The sequence below is a fragment of the Vicugna pacos genome, unplaced genomic scaffold (assembly GCF_048564905.1).
Source record: "Vicugna pacos unplaced genomic scaffold, VicPac4 scaffold_20, whole genome shotgun sequence".
Lineage (NCBI taxonomy): Eukaryota > Metazoa > Chordata > Mammalia > Artiodactyla > Camelidae > Vicugna > Vicugna pacos.
Genome location: NW_027328741.1, coordinates 29,793,330 through 29,799,329, shown reverse-complemented (window position 1 = coordinate 29,799,329; position 6,000 = coordinate 29,793,330).

Below are 6,000 nucleotides of genomic sequence, written 5' to 3'. Positions count from 1 at the left end.
GTGATGAGAACGATTAATCATCCGATCATGTTGGGTAAAGCCATTTAACGCAACCAAGTCTGCACCCCCATGATATAGTGCCCCCGGGGGCTTGACTCAATTGAAAGACGATCCACAGAAGCTGTGTCTTTAATGTCATTGGCGACTTTGACAGTACAGTTCACTTTCTGACATGTACTATTTACCTATACTGTCTTGAAAAACTGAGGCCTAATACAGATTCAAGTTCAGTCAAAGATTCCCCTCACTTACCACACTCCCTTCACCCCAGGGAAGACATAAACACAACATTTGCTGAATCTAGCGGAAGGCCATCGTTTCTAGGTGTGAGCTAAGTATTCAATTCCTATCGATTTCAGCCGAGACTGTTTGACCTTTAAGGAGTTCACTGTTGTTCACAGAGTGTGAAGCTGGAGGAAGTCTGATTCTAGGAGGGGCTTGCTCTTCTCGTAATGGCTTCATTGCAGCTCAGGTACTGATCCTTCAAAATGGATGCCTGAGTGGAGGGGAGGGAAGGGCATGTGCTTGCTAGCTAGGCCCAAACCTGGGAAAAGGCTTCCCTGGGCTTGGTGAATTCTGGTCTGAATGGCTTGGGAATGCCCCTTGGGACGTGTGGATTCTCACGACCTCTTCCAAGAACAGGAGCGTTTTGATCATCTCTGCCATCTCTTCTCTTGCAGATGTCAGGGACCTTGGACCCGTTCTTGGAGAAGGGAATTGAGGAACTTCCTCAAGTCCACGTTGGCACTCCGTATGTTTCTGCCAGTATCAGCGAGGATCAATAGGTCTCATGAATGTCTTTTGAGCCTGGTATCCTCTACAGCTGTCTCCACGCCAGTATTCTCCATTGTAGCAGAACATCTCTCATCCATGTGTTCGCATCTCTCCTCAATCCGTGCAGCCAGCTTTTCGCCCAGCTTCTCTTCGTGTCTCCCCTAAAGTCGACTTCACCAGGACTGGGCAAGTCTGAGAGTACCTCGGAGCCTCACCAGTAAGCTGATGACAGGCAGATCTTCCACTGTCTGCTCTGAAAGGTTCTGGAAACTGACCTGTGAACTCAGGTCTTTGGGCAGCAGCAGTATCTCGAACTTACACAGCTTCCCGGACCAAACACCTAAGCCAAGCTCCACAGAGGGCGCCACCCCTCCATCACACTGATCCACCCACAGAACTCTGCCCGGTTACCTAGGATCCAACAGCCACAACAAGCCTCGCGGTACACACCAACATTCCACCTGGAATCCAACCGGTAACTGCCATCCCCAATGGCTGCTGCATCTTGTCAGTGTTGGGGGAGGGGCTGCATCCGACGAGAGGTGCCTAAGGTAAATGTGATTCTACCCACTAGCGTCCCATGGGCCTTTCTTCTTCCCTCTTTCCTTTTGTTCAGATCTGTATGCACAGTACCAATGGAGGGAAGTGGGTCCCTTTTTAGTTGATGGTTTCACACGTCTTTAAACTTTCTAACAGTTCACAGTACACAGAGACCCTCTAAAGGAGACTTATGTTCCTATGATATCCGTACACCCGGAATACATATGCGTCGCCTGATTTCTGCTGAAACACCCGCACTCTCAGGACATGGATCCATTTGTTTCATGGGGGCTGAAATTCCAAGAAATGAAACCAACCCCAATGTGCACTTTACTGTCTGTCTCTTTTGCCATTAGTACACTTTGGCAGATCTACGTGCCTTCGTTATAGGCTTCTTACATTTCTTCTCTACGTAGCGTAGAATATGGCATTCCTTCATCCTGTCGGAAGACATACAAGTCTACATCACGGACTAGGAATCCATTTGATTCCAAATCGGCATTTGGGTTAGGTCACGATATGCTCTTATGAATCAATATTTACGAATATGAATGCACGCCTCTGATTTCCGAAGACAAGTGTGCTGAGTACATGCAAGCCGCGATACTGGGTCGATGCGTGCTGAATGATCCTTGACATCACCTTGAGTATTTTCTTTTGAATAATCATGATTCCCTTGGTAGATGTCAGCCAACCGTACCCTTTTGGTGCTTGTTTGTTGGTTTGATTCTTGGTTGGTCTGCTTCTTGCTTGTTTTGCAAACACGTCAGGCCATGCAGCTCTCCTTTCGCTTCAAACAGAGAGTCCAATAAGCTGATTCACTTAAGAGAGTGCTTCCAATCACCTATGATTTCCGGCTTCCCTCTCCCATCTTTAGCGTTTTGATGTCCTCCTTGCCTTCTTCTTGTTTCTTCTTTGCCACTCATGCTCTTCTTGCATTTCCAATAATGGTTTTCTTCTTTCCATTTCATCTTGCTGCTTTTCTATTCAGGGGAGTATTCTCAACCTTCCTTTTAGAAGAAGTTTTGAACTGCGGAATTCTTTTAAGATTTGCCGGTCTGTGGAATTCTCTAGCTCTGCCGTTATTAGAAATGGTGGTCCTGGGGCATAGGCTACCCTAGGTGGCAGCATTTGGCCATTCAGGATATGGTCTGTGTCCTGGCACTCCTCCCTGTCCTGCAATATTGCTGCCGAGATATCAGCTGAAACCCCTCTGGAGGTTCCCTTGTGACTATGTTGTTTCCTCCAGGTGCATTTTAAATCACTGGGATATTCGTGAACTTTGTTGATTTGAATCATACAGCTGCTGGTAGGTCTATTGGGATTCCACCTCCTTTGGATGCTGTGTAATCCCTGAATTCGCATAGATGATTCTTTCTTGGCTTTCAGCACGTTTCAGTCTGATTTTTCTACAGATACATTTTCAGACAGTTGTTGTTTCTTTATCTCTTGCTTTTCCATCTGGGACTCTTATGAACTCTAGTCTTTCATGCCCTGTCTTAACCCAGGATTCAACAGCAATGTTTCATTGGTTTGCACTTGCTTTCCTATGTCTGCTTCTGACCGAGGGATTTCTGTTCCCCTGTCTTCACAGTCATTCACGCGTCCCTCTGCATTATCTAGTCTGCTAAGGGCTGAATTTTGGCCCTGATATGATCACATCCATTGAGTTTTCTGATATTTTTTGGCTCGTCTTTAGACTTTCTCTTCCCCTTTTCTGATATTCTGCCTTTTGTGATTCTGAGACAATGTTGTTCTTCAGGGTTTTCCAGACCTCCAATTTCTACACTTGGTCTGGATAGCGTTTTGCAGTCTAGTTGTTTGAAAGCTTATCTTCTGGGCCTTCAATATCTTTGGAACTGAAAATGGTACTTCCTGTTTCTTTTACTGTACTTCTTCATCTCTACTGGTCAGGTAATATCAGGTATCTAATGTAGACTTCTAGGGCTTTGTTAAGTGAAAATTTTAGACTCTTGTCTCTACGCAATTCCATGGGATTTCTGTGAGGACAACTTCTCCTAGACATTGATGCCATATTCTGTTCCTGTGTGTGTTGTCTGGTATATCTCCAATTGCTGGTGTTGCATTTGTTGTGATGAACATCCCATACTATTTCGATTAGCATAACTTCATTTCGATTACGCATATCTCACAATTCTGAAAGTGCGCAGGACACTTCCTCTTGTGGAAATGAGGCTTCTAAAGGTTCTCAGCTCTGCATTCTGCTCTATGTCATTTTGGAGTGTTTAAAAAAAAGCAAACTGAGAGTGCGCTTGTGCTTTGTAGTGCCACGGGAATGTCCCAATGAAAGCAGTTCTTCCCAGAGCTTCTCTGTCTACTGAAACACCAGTGGAAGCTCATCCATGGATGTCACACATCAGGGCCTGCTGGAATGATCCCGCAGACCTACCTTGGTGTCCTCGGTGCCGTACCGTGCCGGTGCCATCCAAAATGTAGCATCTGCTTTTGGGAGATAGTGCTGAAGGAAATGCTTCCCCTTCTCACGCTGTGGACTTGGACCACTCTTCCTTGTCCTCTCATCCTTGTGGCACGGGTGCACGAAGGCAACCACAGAGCTGTTGTGCATCCTGTGCCTCAAACCAAACCATAATCCCAGCCCAGGTTATGAATGTAGCAGATCCTAAGGCTTTTCATTCTGATTTCAAACCCAAGGCCCCCTGGATCCCTCAGACCAGATGCACGATAGCTCTGATTCAGCCCCACACGTGCTCTATTGGCAAGATGCCCAATTGGTCCCTGGTCCTGCAGATGCACTGGGTGTGGCCATGGGACATATCGGTAATCTCAACCGCGCGACCAGTGTGGTTGCTTTATCATTGGTACACAGTTCGGTTTGCTCTCTTGATTCGACCCACCACATCCCACAACGCACTCCAGATCCCTGAGACTCAGCGTGTGCCATCATCCGTAGCCCTATCCCTCACTGACCGTTGCCTCTGCTACCTCAAATTTGGCAGCTCGGATCTTGGTCTCAGAATCAACTGTGGGGATATTTTGCGCTGGATTCTTTGAGTTCTGTCAGCCAAGCATCTGCTGTGCACTCTTGTAAATCTCAGCACATCACCTTCATTCCCATGTCTCCTGTCCGCTTGAGAGTGTGCGTCCAAGGTAAACAGAGTTTCACCCTTGTTGCTCCATCACCAGGGGTCAGACCCTGCACTGGTTTCCATTCCCTGCTTTGCCTTCTCCTGCTTCCAGGTGTCCCGAGGCCTCATCCTGTCTTTGGAAGTAACAGGCCTCTCTTCGGCAAGTGTCCTGTGCCAAGGGCTGGGTGAGTGGATGTTTCCATTGCTCTGTACATGGGAGCGAGTGAGTGCAGGTTGCACTTCTTCTCTGCCAACTGGGCATCGATGAATCAACACTATCCAGATACATTTCACAGAAATGTGATATTTGCTTAGCTCTTTGTTTCTATACAGCCTTGGTGGGAGGGATTGTCCGAAGACACCTGTTTTGACAGTGTGTTGATATCTCATTTGCAGTCTTTAAGAAGTTTAACAGAATTCATTTACATGTTTTGGGAGTATACGAAAATGAAGTTATTTTTTGAAACACACTGTATCGACCTAGAAGCCAGACTTGTCAATTTTGGTAACATTTTGTCAGCTCTACGGAAAACCTAGACAGAAAGAATGCAAACTTCCAGTCCAAACTCTTAAAGGGGTCATGTCAGCTCTTTACGGTTGAAGCCTCCGAAACCAACAGGAACCATGAAATAACTATTGGAAACATGAAATAACCCCCAACCTTGGATACACTTGTGCATGTGGTGCCCTTTACTCCCAGTGACACCTACTGGCCAATGTTGGCATTTCAAGGGGTAACATCCCTCTCTAGGAAAATACAAGAGGAAACAAACCAAATATATACATTGAGGTTTGAATCCAAAAGCACCTAGAGGCATTATAGCTAGGACAACCCTGCTGCAGTTATGCTAGTCTATTGAGAACCAGGTGTTCTTCTATCAGTGATGAGAACGATTAATCATCCGATCATGTTGGGTAAAGCCATTTAACGCAACCAAGTCTGCACCCCCATGATATAGTGCCCCCGGGGGCTTGACTCAATTGAAAGACGATCCACAGAAGCTGTGTCTTTAATGTCATTGGCGACTTTGACAGTACAGTTCACTTTCTGACATGTACTATTTACCTATACTGTCTTGAAAAACTGAGGCCTAATACAGATTCAAGTTCAGTCAAAGATTCCCCTCACTTACCACACTCCCTTCACCCCAGGGAAGACATAAACACAACATTTGCTGAATCTAGCGGAAGGCCATCGTTTCTAGGTGTGAGCTAAGTATTCAATTCCTATCGATTTCAGCCGAGACTGTTTGACCTTTAAGGAGTTCACTGTTGTTCACAGAGTGTGAAGCTGGAGGAAGTCTGATTCTAGGAGGGGCTTGCTCTTCTCGTAATGGCTTCATTGCAGCTCAGGTACTGATCCTTCAAAATGGATGCCTGAGTGGAGGGGAGGGAAGGGCATGTGCTTGCTAGCTAGGCCCAAACCTGGGAAAAGGCTTACCTGGGCTTGGTGAATTCTGGTCTGAATGGCTTGGGAATGCCCCTTGGGACGTGTGGATTCTCACGACCTCTTCCAAGAACAGGAGCGTTTTGATCATCTCTGCCATCTCTTCTCTTGCAGATGTCAGGGACCTTGGAC